Here is a 17689-nt window from a genome sequence, read left to right on the forward strand (position 1 = left end):
TCTGATATTGAATTAATTTCATGAAAGTTTGTGTTACAAATACTGCATCTATTTATGATGCATTAGACTTGGATTTGGATCAAGACACTCATGTTATTCTGGATTATTTTGTTGAAAACTATCGGGAAACCTACTGAACACCAGAAAAATAAATATCTTTTTCAATGCCTTGGGGATTACCGTTGACCAAAAGCTTAATTGGACCAGCCTCTGTAGCTACAAGAGTAGGTCAGAGGCTGGGAATTCTGTGCCCAGTAACTCACCTCCTGACTCCCCAAAGCTTGTCCACCATCTACAAGGCACAAATCAGGAGTGTGATGGAATATTCTCCACTTGCCTGGATGGGTGCAACTCCAACAGCACTCAAGAAGCTCGACACCATCCAGGATAAAGCAGTCCACTTGATCAGCACCCCATCTCCCACCTTAAACATTCACACAGCGGTAGCAGTGTGCACCATCTACAAGATACACTACAGCAACTCACCATAGCACTTTTCAAAACTGCAACCTCTACCACCTAGAAGAAAAAGGGCAGCAGATGCATAGCAACACCAGCACCTGCAAGTTTCCCTCCAAGTCACACACCACCCTGACTTGGAACTATATCACGGCTCCTTCACTGTCACTGGGTCAAAATCCTGGAACTCCCTCCCTAACAGCACTGTGGGTGTACCTACACCACAAGGACTGCAGTGGTTCAAGAAAGTGGCTCACTACCACCTTCACAAGGGCAATTAGGGATGGGCATTAAATGCTGGCCTGGCCAGCGAGGCCCACATCCCAGTTTGTGGGATAAAACAAAAATCAGCCTTATTTTATAAAATCAACAAGCTATTGTCTCAACAACATCTGTAAATCCAAAATAGAGTCTGGTGACATTGTAAACATCTGCAGCTACATAAACAGTGGTAGCTTAGCTCCATGGAGAGCCAGCACGGATTCAATGGGCCAAAAGACCTTCTTCTGTGCCTTAAATGACTTTATGACTCTATAACTTACTGCAAGATCAAGAGATAAGAACAGCAATCTGAACCATGAATTATACATGCATGTAAGTAAGATAACCTGAAATAATAACCATCTTTACACAACTGAGAACATTAAGTCCTGAAGCTAAATTCCTACATTTCAACAGTGACTACACTTCAGAAGTATGTCATTGGCTGTAAAGCACTTTGGGATGTCCTGAGATTGTGGAAGATTCTATATAAATGCAAGTCTTTTTCTTTTAAAGCTACTCCTGTCCCATTGGGAAAATAAAAACAAATAGGGAATATAATAGCACAAATGAGCAATGTATACAGCAGCAATGAAAAGGCTTATTACACATTTGATGAATGTAGAGGGGAAAAAAAGACATAAAAAGACAACTGCAGTGAGTAGGAACGTGCACAGTCCTGAGATCTCTGTAGGAAAACGAGCCAGAAATTGGATTGCGCCTGAATCAGGAAATGATCCATGTGCAACATGCACACACACACACCTTGAGATGCCAGTGGCAGATCCAGGATAAAGTGACCTGCTAGCCTCACTAGTATAGTACTGGCGAGGTGTGAGCATCAATTGCAATCCTCAGAGGCAGTTCATCGGTCAGAGGAGGGCAGCCAGGTGGGCTGAGTCCAGGGGTTGAGCCTATAGTTTGAGAAAGGAGGAATTTTAGCCCTGCATATATTCCTGAAGACAAATGTGATTGAACGACGTGCTGAGAAAGGAGGTATGTGGGGTTGAGAATTATCAAAAAAGGTCGGCTCATTGTCTTAATTGGCTTTTTTATAATTTTTATTACCTTTCTTTTATTAGTGACAAATACCTATATAATTAAAATATGGCTATAAACTTGTGTGGAGCCTGTAACATTGTTGATTGTGTAAGATTAGATAAGGGTTTAATGCCCCCTTCTAAGGCAGGAACAGTCTTGGCAGCAAAAGCTTAATTGTGAATCAACTTAAGGACAAGTTTATTAAGTTTTCAGATAAACCATAGTCACAAACTCAAGCTGTGATTAACAGTCTAACGCAGATACTACCCATATCAGAGACTGGACGGCAGAGTGCTGTCTTCCTCTTGCAGCATCTGGTCTTCAAGTTTTTTGGTTGGTCTCTCTCTTTTGTCTCTTACTGTTGTTCGAGAATTCTCTGCTGTACAAGGACAAAGTCAAGACTGGCTGCTATCCAATTAACCCTCCCTTCCCCCAATCATCTTTAGCCTTGTGTTAAAGGATGTCTTTCTTAACTATACAAGGATCATTCTTTGGCTGTTGCTAATCTTTTGGATTTACGTAGGTAAAACCCTTTTGTGTTGACTACTTTATCTCAATGCTTTTACATTTCGTGGTGCCTTATCTCAGTATGAAACAAATCTCCATTTTGTTCCCACAGAAGATGTTTTCACTGTCCAAACTCAAGGTCTCACTGTTTTACTGCAAGTAATCATTTTAAAACTTGACGTAATCTCCCAGAATCTCTCTACCTTGACATCTTGTCAATACTGTGCCTTATTTTCTGAATTTTCCCACTTTACCACACTACAAAGAAGGGTTCTAATAAAGCTAAATGCTAGTTTATGATAATAAATTAGTTGTTAGTTTATAACAGCTACATTTTAACAATTAGTATTCTGGCTAGTAACTTTTTAGTAACCTAATAATCTTACAATTCCCCCAGCTGAGGGGAAGATATCCTTATTGACCCCTCATTAATTACTATTTTCAAGAAAAGCTGCGAGCTCTAAGTTTCGTGTCTTGTAACACATTAGTCACAAGTAGCAAGTAGCAAAGCATGAAGAGTCCTACTACTAATACTATGGCCAGGGCTAATATCATAAACATGGACAGAGTTGGGAGCCATGGGTGTTGTCCTACATTATATACAGTCTCCCAACATAAGTGTTTGCCTAGCCACTGTATTTCCTGCATTCTAAGGTTCTGCAACATTTTATTAAGTGTTTCTGTGAGATGTTGATCGTTTCTATTCCAGACTATATCAATACCCAACCATTCCCCTTCCTTGATTCTCACACGACTAATCGTGATGGCAACATCCATGGTCCAATCACACAGGTCACAAAAATGTCATATTACATTTATTACAATAAGGTCACTGTCATGCTAGGCCCCCACCTGCCAAGAATGAGGCACATTAATTATGTCATGAACATTGATTTTAAACTGTTACTGGAGTGAAGAAAGGACTTGTTAAACAGATCAGCCGTGGCTGGAAAAGACATTTGCCTATTAACGGACAGTGATTGGAAGGACAAAGGACCATTCCCTGACACATTCAACCCACAATGGACCTTGATCACCAGGTATTGTGTGTAAGAGAAGCATTCCAGAGACTGCTAAGGTGATACAATCCAAGATCAGTTAGTCACATGACTAACCTGCTTGGCAACCTGGGGTTTGAACTGAGAGTGTCTGTTTATTCCTGGATTGAGAAGATCTTTCCTGCCTGCTCCCATCTCTTTCTCAGAAGCCTCTGAATCCACTGAAGACACATGAACCCCAAAAGAGAAAAGTCTCCTGCAGCTAACAAGGTTTAAGAAGAATACTGGGCCCCAATGAAAAGCAAGATGTATCTACAATCAAGGACTCTACAGTGAGCTCGAAGAACCGTAACAAAACTCTTCAGAACCCTCAAGAAGCAAGTTAATCAAACTTATCTGGAGTTTGAAAGAAGCAAGCAGCTGGCTTTTGACCAATGGTTGAGGGCTCTTAAAGTACAGCTCAGCTATAAGAATCTCTGAGAAGTAATTCCATTAGAGGAATTTATAAACTCTCTCCCACTGCTCCCACAGGAGCAGTGTGTCCAGACAGCCTGGCAAGCGGCCGTTCTGGACGATGAGTTTGCTTTAATTTATAAGTTGGTTTCTTAGGGGAGAACCTTTCCTAATCACCCCCACAAATCCGAAAAGGACAAAGGGTGGGAAGGTGATATCTGCCCCGGCAGTCCTGGGAGAGAAAGAAAAGCAGGAGACACAGGGGACCCTCCTTCAGCCAAAAAGAAAGGTGCTGTGAGCAAGAGTGAGACCCAGAGACCTATGTGCTTCCATTGTAATAAAACAAGGCATTTAAAAGCTGACTGCTGGAAACTAAAGGGAAAACCTGTCGGGTTAATCAGGGCACACCCACTCAGTGAAGAAGCAAATCTGATGGAAAGCACAGCAGAATAAGCTGTGGCTTTAACTGCAGCCCAGGAAGCTTACTACTGCAAGTGCAGGAAAATTTAACAGGATTCCTGAGGGTTATCAATGCTTTGTGTCTGAAGGTAAAGTAACCCCATACCCCTCAAGTGGGGCAAGCAAGCCCATAGTAATTCTCAGGGACACAGGGGCCACTAGATCCCTTTTACTGGGAAAAGGCCTGATCTTTCACCCAGAGAGTGCAGTGAACACCAGAATGGTGGTAAATGGTACTGGAGGGCAGTATATGTCTGTACACCGGGTGCACCTGGAGTACGACCAAGTTTCGGGACCAGTGACCGTAGGGATTTTCCCTAGTTTGTCTGTAGACGGGGTTGACCTGCTCCTAAGTAATGATCTGGCGGGGGTGAAGGTAGTAGCTTCCCCAGTAGTGAAAGAAAGACCGCAGGAGGTCAGAGGGACAGGGCCGTGGCAGGAGACGGTTCCCTGCAGTTTCCCTGAATATGTAGTGGATCAGGCCATGATCAAACCAGCTCTCCCCAGAGGAGACTGAATTGGCACGGCAGGCAGATGACCATGAGGTCTATCTGTCCGAGACTTTCTTTATAAAGTTAAAAGACCCAGGGAATGAATTAAATGGATTTTCCCTAGCTGAGGCTCAGGGAGCTGACCCAGTACTGAGAGAGTTAGCACAGGCTATCCAGTCTGAAATTGACGTAGAGGGAGTCCCTGATTGCTACTATTTAAAGAATGAGGTACTGATGAGGAAATGGAGTTCTCCTCAGAGACCTGAGAGCAAGGAGTGGACAGTAGTTCACCAGTTAGTGGTGCCACAGAGGTACCGGAGAGAAATATTAAGAAGGACCCATGAGGCGACAGTGGCTGTACATGCCGGTATATAAAAGACCAAAGCCCGCATAAAACAGCAGTTTGACTGGCCAAAACTCCACAATCATGTGGTGGAGTACTGCAGGAGTTGCCACATGTGCCAAGTTGAGGAGAAACCCCAACGTACACTGAAACCTGCACCCCTAAGTCCTGTACTGGTGTTAGGAGGACCCTCCAGCAAAGGGCTAGTGAACTGTTAGGGACACCTGCCGAGAACAAAAGGGGACAGGCAGACACAAGGCTGGCAAAAAGTTAGACAGGGAAGGGGAAAAAGTGACCAAGAGGACAGGTTAAAGGAAGTTCTGGAGGAATCCCAGATGAAAACCCATACTGTCCGGTCAGCCAACCCTGAAAAATGTGAAAAGTTAGACCCCACATCCTCCTATGTGAATGCAGACACTAGAAGCACCCCGCCAGAGTTGCGAACAGCATTTACAGGAACCTGCAGAGACAATGAAAGACCTCTAGGGGTCAGAGAAACCATGAGGGTGATGCCTCACCTAGTCGAAGTGCCACAGGGAGTGCACTAGAGTCTGCACAAATACCTGTAGGCAGGGAGGTCCTCTGGGACAAAGGGGAGATTAGCAAAGAATCTTCCCCCACAGTCGGAACCAAAGGAACCACCCATCCCCCTAAAGTCAAAAGCCTTTGCATGACTCAGCAAAGCACTGAGAGAGCTCAGGATAGACAAGCCCACTACTGACTCTCCTGAAAATAAAATTACCTCAGCAGGAACAAAGATCCGAGGCAGCCATGGAAATGGACTAACGGAAGAGAAACTTCCCCAAAAACGAACCCACATGTTTACTGGGATGCCAAAAAGTCGGATGGGGGGGGGGGGGGGGGGGGTGGGGAGGAGTTACAGTTTTAATAAGTTTTAGGATTTGTAAATGAATGAGATAAATGCACGTTTTTTTTCTGTATCTTAAATTTTCTCTTGACCCTTTTAATGAAATGTGCCTTTTCTCAAATCGCATTTCATTCCGCTGGGTCTGGAAGTGCCATGCTGGGCCCCACCTGCCAAGAATGAGGCACATTAATTTTGTCATGAACATTGATTTTAAACTGTTATTGGTGTGAAGAAAGGACTTGTTAAACAGATCAGCCGTGGCTGGAAAAGACATTTGCCTATTAACAGACAGTGATTGAAAGGACAAAGGACCATTCCCTGACACATTCATCCCACAATGGTCCTTTGACACCAGGTATTGTGTGTAAGAGGAGCATTCCAGAGACTGCTAAGGTGATACAATCCAAGATATGGTCAGACCAGTTAGTCACATGATTAACCTGCTTGGCAACCTGGGTTTTCTGAATTGTGCAAACAGTTTGAACTGAGAGTGTCTGTTTGCTCCTGGACTGAGAAGATCTCTCCTGTCTGCTCCCATCTTTTTCTCACAAGCCTCTGAATCCACTGAAGACACATGGACCCCAAGAGAAAAGTCTCCTACAGCGAACAAGGCTTAAGAAGAATACTGGGCCCAAACGGAAAGCAAGATCTACCTACAATCAAGGACTCTACAGTGAACTCGGAGAACCATAACACAAAGTCTTTAGATATTGCTTCAAACATTTCCACTTTATTTTTCTTCTGCCCTTTTCTGTCTCTATTTGCATATGTGTATCACATATGCATGCTAGAGTGGGCGCATCGTGTATCCATAGGCATTAACCGAATTAGAGTTTAAGGTTGAGTTTAATAAATTTCAACTTTTCTTCTTTAAACCTAAAAAAACCTGTTTGTGCTGGTTTCTTTGCCTTGTAATTGGAAAGCGGTGAACCAGGATTCATCAAGGGGGAGCTAAAAGCACAGTGTGTGTTAAAATTAAACCCTGTTGTGGTAAGACCAGGTGAAGACTGAGAGGGACCCCTCGACACCTTTCTCACCTAGTTGTAACAGTCACAATCCTTCCATCATGCATGGACTTAAAAGATTCTCCAGCTCTCTCTTCACCTGTATCCATCATGTGGATTTTCCTAACCTGCTTCAACTGTCTCTCTGAACTTTAGTTTTACTCCCTCTGACCGTTACCAGCGTGTTCAGTTTATCCTGATTATTGCAAAGTCATTCTCTCTATGGAGTATGTGTCAATGCCTTGATAACTTAAAATGTTGTATCACTGTACTGGCCACATTAATCATTTCATGCTATGTTATTTGTCAAGTAGTTGCACATGTCTGAGACCTGTTCTTCAGTGCATTTCATCATGCATTTTGCAGCTTAGTTGCTTCACATGTAACAAATCACATCTTCACACTTACACCAGTCTCACAATATCATGCCACACATTTGCGACTCTCAGGTGATCTTATCAAAAGATCAAAGGGGGAGGGGTTGTGGTGTCAGTCTGAGATCTTTGCTTATCTCCCTTACATGTTCCCAATGTCTCAGGTAGTGGCCAGACTATCAAATGTGGTTCTCTTTTTTAAAAAAGCTCATAGACAAGGATACATATATTTCCAAGAGAATGCTATCACATTACCAGTCTTTTCTACACTTTCCTGACTTACACTGGAAAGTTCTGGACTTCTTGGAAATTCTACAATATATTAATTTAACGGTTTGAATTCTAATGTCACCATTGTTTGTCCCCAAAATTTCTTCATTAGCTCTTGCATAGCTAGATCCAACTACACATTCCCATTAAATATAATTCTATTTCATTTTTGAGCCCTGGAGAAACTTTACTGTCCAATATTCTCATAGTATCTTTAAAACAGAAATCGAATATTCCCATTAGATTCCAGGCGTTACCATATTTTGTTTGTTCTTTATCTTAGATGATATTTTAGTTTTTTAAATGTAACTTGCGAAATTACGCTGAACTTTTTGCATCTCAAAATTATCCCAAATTCAAATAACAGTGATGCTGGAGTTTTTGTTATTGTTCAATTAATTTCTCCCCAAAAGAAACTTATTTCTGAATGTTCATAGAAACCACCTAGACAGTTTGTCTTTTAGTTTTTCTAAAAAAATTGATTATCCCCTTGAACTTCAAATAAAATCCCCTTTGAATGCTTGAAATAACCACTCCTATCAATTTAATTTATCAATCCAAATCTCAGAAGTAATTATGCCCAGCCTTGGTGGTATTAAAATGGCACTTTCACAACAGAGACAGAAATGCTTGCAATCAGTCTAGAGGTAACCTCCATAACTACTGTTCTCATGCACTTTGTCTTGGAAAATAACAAATAACAAAAAGCTTTGAAAAGGCAGGCAGCCTTTAGTCCAAATTTGATGTCTGCACATAAGTTCTTAAATTCTTAAAGCTGCTGGATCTCTTGCTGTGGCATCAATTTGCATGTGGCCCTGGAAACCATGGTCACCTGTTTTTAAAAAACACAAAGAATGCATTGTGGCTCTGCCCCAGAGCCCAATGGGTTAATTTGTCCAATTATATCTATCAATTTAGGAACTTAAAATGTAATAATGTCCAATATATAATTTTGCACTCAACAATACAAAAGTTGTATGGTGAATTAAATGAAAAAACAACAGCTGCAGCAGGATTAATTTCTCTGTTAGTTTGCAAGGAGGCAGAGCAAAACATTCTCAGATGCGTCACTTTACGTAACTTTTTTTTAAACTTTCCTGATCGAATAGGAACCAAACTCCATTTCAAACTGATTTTCCAATTCTTTTTGGTTTCCTTAGGGATTGAAAACAACAAAAATCATTAATAATATAATCAACTTCAAAGGAAAACATTTGCATCAGGGAAGACAGCATTTTAAATTAAGCTGCAATTGTTTCCAAACTTTTTAACATGTTTTTATAAGAGGTTTCTAACACAAGGATTTCTTTTTTGATACAACCAATATGATTTCAAATTCCAATTCACAGCAATAAACATTTAAAATTCAAAATTGCTAACTTGGAAGTTCCTTGTGGCTAGTCATGAAATTCCAGTTTTCCCAACTTAACAGGTTAGTTAGTCTTTATAATTTAAACTTAATTCAGACCAATACTTACAAGTTACACACAGAACGGAATAGCACATGTTTTCTTTTAAAGAAAAGGTAAATTACATAATTTTTCTTGTTCTTTCCTCAGACGAAACTATAGATAAGGGACAAAAATAAAGAAAAAAATATTTAACATTCTTACAACAAAAGACAAAATCTTTCCCATATCTCCTTTATTTATCCTGTCTCTCCCTTAAACAAATTTCCAATTCTTGATGTTTGCTACTTAAAATGTCAGTAAGACATGTCTTTAATTTAGACTGCAAAAAAAAGCAGTTTTTCAAATACTAGTCCAATTAAAACAAAGTGTTTTAAAGCTTCAAATTGGATTTCTGCTAGAAATCTTCAAGGCTAAAGCTTATCTGTTACAAAATTGTTCATTGCCTTTTCACAGTTGCAAAACCAACCTTCTAAATAAAATAAAATACTATACCAGCATCTTTAATTTAAAATGTAATTCAGTTTTTAAAACCCACTTCTGGCTGCACAATCGTAAGTTGAAATGAACACACTCAACAATCACATTCACACTTTCTTAATTCTAAACAACTTAAAAATATTGATTCCTGGAATGGGTTTTGAATTCAGAGTGTCAAAATCTGTGTTAAATTCCCAGTCCCAAGCCCAAGGAATACACAGCTTCAACTAGTTCACAACCAAAACATGATTCAAGGCTCCCACAAAAATATACATGTGTACAAATAGAACAAATAACAGACTCGTGCTTTCAACATTCGAGTCAGACTACAAAGGGTTAACTACTGTTAGCTCTACAGAACACAAGCTACACAGATAAGGACAATCATTCGTAGAAGCTTCCAACAGTCACACAGACTCAAACAAAAGACACAGTAACTTGCTTTCACTCACTTTAAATTTCACTAAAATTTTCTTTTTTAAGTGGTCCCTCTTTCCTTAATCTGATACCTCTCACTTTCCCACTCCGGCTCTCCCAAATCTACGTTTCCACCATCGTCCTCGTAGGAGGCTGGGACAGTGCCTCCCACGGTTACTACAGACACAATTGCTCGTTGTCTCCCCAATCTTCCCTGCAGTTCCAAATCTTTTTTCAACACTCATTTTCCTCCTTCTATTGTTTTAACTGACTTTTATTTTCCTAAGTGTCAATCACGGCTCCACCAACGTTCAGGTTAGAGACATGCTGCAGCTGTAACAGAGCGGTCACACGCTTGTGGCACAGCTCCAAATCTCAAACCAGCTGGTTCAGTCGTTCAACTTCTTTATCTCTCTGAGTAGCGGACTATTGGATCTGCTGAGTCTTGTAAGCCAGAAGGTTTTTTGCCTTCTCTATCTTTAACTTCTTCTGGCCTATCCTATCTTGAATGAACTTGAATCTTCCTTGTATTTCTGCTCGAAGACCCATTTAACATCTAGAAATGACATGACTTTATCTATTCTCTTTATAATTTTGTATAAGTGCCTTTCATCTCTGATGGGTCTGTTCAGACCTCCAAACTCCCCAAAAAGGTTTTCCCTTCCAGGAAATGTGTTGGCCAGACTCGCAAACTCGAGGTCCTTCCCTTCTCTCAAAAAACTTTCACATTGTGCCAAGTCCTGCCACGGTCGCAGATGTAAGATTAGATAAGGGTTTAATGCCCCTTTCTAAGGCAGGAACAAACTTGGCAGCAAAAGCTTTATGGTGAATCAACTTTATTGAAATAAAGGTAAGGACAAGTTTATTACGTTTTCAGATAAATCATAGTCACAAACTCAGGCAGTGATTAACAGTCTAAACAGATACTACCCATATTAGTGACTGGACAGCAGAGCGCATGACTCTTTCTCTTGCAGCTTCTGGTCTTCAAGTTTTTTGGTCAGTCTCTCTCTCTTTTGTCTCCTGTTATTGTTCAATAATTCTCTGCTGCTATCCAATTAACCTTCCCTTCCCCCAATCATCTTTAGCCTTGTGTTAAACGATGTCTTTCGTAACCAACCAAGGATCATTCTTTGGCTGTTGCTGTCCTTTTGGATTTACATAGGTAATACCCCTTTGTGTTGACAACTTTATTTCAATGCTTTTACATTTCGTGGTCCCTTATTTCACCATGAGACAAATCTCCATTTTGTTCTCACAGAAGCTGTTCCACTGTCTGCTCTCAAGGTCTCACTGTTTTACTGCAAGTAAGCATTTTAAAACATGACAATCTCCGAGAATCCTTCTACCTTGACATCTTGTCTATATTGTGCCCTATTTTCTACGTTTTCCCACTTTACCACACTACAAAAATGAGTTCTTATAAAGCTAAATGTTAGTTTATGATAATAAGTTAGTTGTTAGTTATAATAGCTAAATTTTAACAATTAATATTCTGGTTAGTAACTTTTTAGCAACCTCATAATCTTGAAAATTCCTACACATCATACTCAGCATTTTTAAAAGTATTATATATAGCTTTAAGTTGTAATAAATTTTTAACAAATCAGGTACAATTCATAGCTCAGAAAAAATGCAAATGACTAAAATCTCATAAGTCCTATTGATTTCCTTTATTGATAAATTGTCACATGACTCGCTAGAATTGATATAACCACATGACCCTCCAGACCAATTAGAACCCAACATTGCTCCATGTCACATGGGAACATAGAAAAGAACAAGACCAAAAAAGATTCTGCTGAACCTCTGATCAATCCCAAAAACTCCTCAGTCATCCAGTAACTGCATATCATTGGGGGAAAAAAAATCCTATTTTTGGTTGCAGTTTCAGTTCCTCAGCACTCTCACACCACCACATCTGCCACCCCCCCCACCCCCCCCCCCCCCCACCCCACTTCTTTTAATCCTTCACTTTGCACATTTCACCAAGGGTTACCAACCCTTTGGGATTGTCCTGGAGTCACCAGGAATTGAAGATTTATCTCTAGGACAACCCAGGAGAACAATCACAGGAACAGTAAAAAAAAATAATTTTCTTTCAATACTTTTATTTATCAATTATAAAAACATGGGAGTTGGGAAAGAAAAGGCTGTTTGATTAACGAAGAGTCTGTATGCTTTCCATTTGGCATGGAAAGGTGTGACATCATGAAAATGGACATGTTACATGGCCAATGGTGGGAGTGTGCCTGGGCATTTGGAGGGAGGAGGTCATGTGATGAAACCAGAGTTGACAAGTTATTTCTACCTACATAGCTCAATGTGTGCTCCTTCCTAGGGCCTCTGCTTATCCCCCTTCTCATGCCTGTCCCAAATGCAATTACTCCACGATGCTTGCTTAGTCATAGCAGATCAGACACTTTGATTTTCCAGTATGACTTTGGCTGGTTCTTTTGGATAGTCTGTATTGTGTTCCTGCATAGGTTACTTTTCCTTTGATCACTCTCTGTCCATCTCAGTTAGGCACAGACACAGGAGACAATTAGGGTGGCTAAAGACAATTTTTATTTACCACTGAAGTGATTTCAATGGGTCAGGCAGGCCACAATTATTGAATAAGCAAACTATTTGAAAATAGACACTGAAGTAATTTTTAACTCCTGACCAGGTACACGGCTGAGCAAGCAGCTGATCCATCCAGCAGCGAGAGCAGGGAGAACGAGGCAATTTTTACTACCAGGCCTCATTAACATTCCGCAGGGCAGACAGGCGGGAATGGCAAGGAGCAGGTGGGCGGGAGTGGGATTTCAGGCAGCAAGAAGCTGCTGCTGGGGACCCGAGGGAACGATCTCAACATAAAATTAGTGTTTGGGGGCAATGTTCAGGGAATGGGTAGTCGAAGATTTCCATAACCTCCAAACTAATGAAGAACTTGTTTACTTCAGTAATTCACCCATGCCTGCCCTATTATTCAGTGTAATGTATACAAGTTCCTTTTTTTCTTTATTTCCTGTTTATCACAAATAGCTATTGTTTTATCAGACTGAGTTGGCTAAACTAGCTGAGAAGGACGTTTGTAATGTAAACCTGTAGGTAATGTCATAACAGCTATCTGAAATCAAAGGAGCTAATTTCAGTAAGATTATCTACATGCAGTGATGTAAACTATGCAGATTATAAGGATAGAATTTTCTAAAATAACTCATAAATGATGTGGACCCAACATAATGCCAAATTTTGTGCACAAATTGCAAAAGTGAAATTAAACAATTTTGGTAATCTCTTGATGTGGGAAAAGAAAATAGATAAAACTAATAACTCGCTAATTTAGCCAAAGATGTTAAATGGAGGGCAGCAATTGAAAAAGCACATTTAGTAACGTAAAACAGTTTATGTGCAATTGTGAAATAAAACTGGTCATCAGAAGTAGAATGCTTAATTGTATTTAATTGTCAACACTACCAGACTGATGTGAAAATTGGACATTGGAAGTTAAAGTAAGAAGATTGGTGGGGGTGTGGGGGGTGGTGTTGAGTTTTTACCCTACTTTGAAAATAGGTTCGACAAGAAGAAAAAAGATGAGTTGAAGGGCCATGGTACAGGTAAAGGAATAAGTGACGTCATTCATTATGAAGAGAAAGGTGGCAGACTATCACATTATGGGGAAGTCACAAGGAACACATGGGGGAACAGTTGTTAATAAATAGAGAACAAAGAAACAAATGACTGGATGATGTGATGAAATGGGTTGGCATAAAATTAGAAACTGATCCAGTCCAGGGGCTGGATTTTGTCACGCCGGCGGGCCATAAAGACGAGGGTAATGCCGCTTTGGCCTTTCAGAAACCCCCCAACACGATTTAATGGTGCTCAAGCACTTAAATGCCCAGCACCGGGATCACCGTCCCCTTAAAGATGGAGATCCCACCTCCAAGGGCTGCTGACCAATCGCTGGGCTGGCAGCTCAGCAGTATCGGCAGCGTCACCAGGAGCGATGGCTACTGCCAGTACTCCAAGAGGCCTTGGACCCAGACCCTAGGCCTGAGCCTGGACCCTAGGTAAGTGATTTGGGGCCAGACTGGCTGGCCTTGGCAAGTGGGGGGGGGAGGGTGGGCATTTAGTGGAGTGGGAGGGGTGTTCACATAGGTGGAGTGTTTCCTGGCGGAGGCCCTCTGTGGGCCATAGATTGCCCACAGAGGAGGGCCCCACCCACCAAGCCTACAGAAAGATCGCCTTGTTTCACTGGGCAACCTCCCCACGTGGCGGAGGGCCCCCCTCTGGTTAAATCCCAGTGGCGGCAACAAGAGACCCTTAAGTAGCTGGTAATAGGCCACTTAAGGGCTTCATTTGGTCGCTGGGTGGGAAGGCCAACTTTGGCCTATTCTACCCCTGACTAAATTCTGGTGAAATGGGAAGACGCCGGGCCCTCAGCCCCCTGCCTTCCACCGCAATTCTATAGGCCACCCCTGCCTTCGGGGGCCCATTAAATTCAGCCCCAGCTGTGCAGAGATAAGAAACTAGGCAGTCGATTGAGCACAAACCTTGAGAGTGGAAAGTTCGTGGAGAGACAGAGAGCAAATCACTGTTCTTGCAGCTTCTACTCATATATATATCATCTATTGAGAAATTTCCAACTCCAAGACACAGAGTCACTGCATAGTCCTCACCATGGGCTGAATCTTTAGGCCCCGAGGGGGGCGAGCGCAGAGGCAGACTGGCACGGAATCTCATGCCGTTGGCTGACTTGCTGATTTCCCAGCCCTATCCCACACCCAGGCCATTTTCCTTGAGGAGGGATGGGGTGGGGGGATGGGGGGGTGGTGGGCAGCAGGGCTACCGGCCCACAAGTGGTGTGTAGCAAATTAAGGCTGTTTAAAGGCCTATTAAGGCCTGTTGTCAGAGTCTGACTGCTCCAGGCAGGCTTTGAGGCCTTTCTTGCCTGCCTGGCTTCAGCTCAACTCAAGCCGCGCTGTGGAGGGACTCCCCCCCACAATGGTGGCCCGGCTGCTGAGGAGAATTTTTAATCTATTTTAAAAAGTTGGCCAGAGGGCATCCCAAAAGAAAGCTCTGCTGCTTTGTCAGTGCTGAACACCTCCTTAATTGGTCGACAAGCCCACCCTCTGGCCATTACTTGGCCAATTTGTGGAAAATCACAGCCGAGTGACTGTTGCTCACACAGTGCCGGCTTCTGACCCCCCATTTGACCCTGACATCGGGGTCCTGAAGCCTGCGGAGAAAATCCTGCTATTTATATTTACAGCTGCACAAAGAATAGTAATCCCTTATTCTCTCAATCCTTAACATCAAAATTACCTAGTCATTTAGGATCAGTATCCAGTCAGAGCAGAAAACTTAGCCAACTGGACAGGATCTGATTGGAAAGACAATGATTTATTGCTTTAAAAATATTCTAAGCAATTGTAATTTGTTATTAAAATCCAACAAGAAAATGGTCTTTGTGCAGTAAATTATTAATTGAATGGGAGAGTAAAATAAATAACTCCCATTTAACAGATAATTTACCACTCAAACAAATTTTAATTTATTGTTTTGAGAGTTTGGTCAGAAGTTATATTTAATGCTGATAGAGGGTTCCCATGGAAACTGAACATTTTCTGGTTGACGATGTACTTTCCAAACATGTCTCCACTGGTTGAGAGCATCTGTTAAGATCAGCAACAGTATTTCATATCAGAAGCACTATGGTGATCTATTATATGAGAAGAAGAATGGCAGGTGCAAAGTAAGTAGGATGGACAAAGTCGTTCACTCGTTGTGAAAGTTACTTTTGTTGGGTAGGTCGAGAGACAAGAAGACCTAAGTCTTGCTTGCCTGTTGTTTGGAAAATCATTAGAAAAACGTTTGGTCAGAAAAATTATTGTTGAGGACATCAATATGTGGGATTAGATTTTAGGTGGAAAAGCCAAAAGGTGGCATGGATCTGTTGACCCTAGAACATGTCAATCATTGAATGAAATTTCTGGCTTATTTCAAAGATAAAGTCACATACAGCCCAGGAGGATCCCAAATTCAATCCACGTCTAGACTGTGTTACCGGATTTCAGCAGAGATAGCATTAGGAGGGCTGAATTTACCTTCAATCGCCCCTGTACTTTACCCAAGTGGCCATTACTCAAGGGTACACCCCAACAGTAAAGGGTAGCAAATGATTCAACTGTGGTAGACTTAATCGTCAAACCTGACCCTCTCCTTACTCCACACATATGAACTTTCAGCAGGGATCACTGGATAAGTGGGAACCTTGCCAAATTTCCTTTCCCAACCCTGAAGCTAATTATAGCACCCCTTGCCCTAACTGAGAACAAACCAGAAATCAAACCATATCTCAAAAAAAGCAGTCTTTATATCTAAATTCTTGCAGGGACAACTAATGGCTGAATAAACTACATGTAAGGACCAATCTGAAGGTGCAGATTGTAGAAACTGGCAACTTCAGTCTGGCTGTTTGGAAAGTAGGCTGTCCTCTGATTTTCAATTGCCACTGATGGGTTTATATTATTGTTGGGTGCAATTATTTATTTTCAGATGTTTTTGGTTCATGTTGATAGTGCATGGGATTTAGTAAGCAGTTCCATCTGCATTTTAGGAACTTGGATTAATTCAGTTCAAACTGACCTGTAGGAAATCAGAATTCTCCTGCAAATGGCCCACATATTATATCAGAGAAGATGAGTAAAGGTGATGACTTTTGGACGTTTCAGGATTTCAACTCTGCAGAATTCCACAGTTTCATCTGTCATTTAGTCATAAACCATAAAACAGTGGCTGTCTTTACACCCACAGTGTGATGAAACCACACCTGCCAAATGGAAACATATCAATTTCGTCATATGGAACACTATTTGAACTTTTACTGGACATTGAACATAACCTGTTTAAAAAGAGAGAGACAATGGAAGTGCTCCCTGATTCAGTTAGCAAGATTGGGCTGGGCAACAGTGATGATCCACATCTTGTCTGTGTAAGAGACAGAACTCCACTACCAGGCTATTTGACCATGAGACATCATGGTTAAGCCCAATCCTGTCTGTACTAATGTCTCCTATTCACAATATATTCTTTGCAACTGAGTGACTTCTCAATTCTGCTCTACAAAAAAAAACACAATCTGAACAATGTATCTGGGAGCAAGTTCAATCAAGCTCTGTACTAAACTGATTTAAGTGGTGATAACATGATGATCCCAAAAACTTTAAATCTGGACGTTATGCAAATATTACATCTCCTTTCCTTTGAAAAAGTTAAACAAGAAAAACGACTTAATATTATGTCTTAATATTATAAGTTTTAACTGACAAATTTACCTTCAAAGGCTCGCTGTGGAGATCTTCAGTGACTATTCATGAATTGTAAACCTGATTTGACTGTAGCTGATATTAAACAAGATGATATTTCACATCTAAACAGAATCCATCAATTTTAATGAGGTTTGATCAATCCACCTCTTGATATAAAGATTCATGAGAATGAATCCAGGAACGAGGAACTTCATTTACGTGGATAGGTTGGAGAAGCTGGGTCTGTTCTCCTTGGAGAAGGGAAGATTAAGAGGAGATTTGATAGAGGTGTTCAAAATCATGAGAGGGCTGGACAGAGTAGATAGAGAGAAACGATTCCCATTGGCTGCAGGATCCAGAACCAGAGGACACCGATTTAAGGTGATTGACAAAAGAAGCAACAACGACATGAGGAAAAACATTTTTACGCAGCGAGTGGTTAGGATCTGGAATGCACTACCAGAGAGTGCTGTGGAGGCAGATTCAATTGAGGTCTTCAAAAGAGAATTGGATAATTATCTGAAGACAAAAAAATTGCAGGGCTACAGGGAAAA

Source organism: Heterodontus francisci, chromosome 5 (genome assembly GCF_036365525.1).
Source record: "Heterodontus francisci isolate sHetFra1 chromosome 5, sHetFra1.hap1, whole genome shotgun sequence".
NCBI lineage: Eukaryota > Metazoa > Chordata > Chondrichthyes > Heterodontiformes > Heterodontidae > Heterodontus > Heterodontus francisci.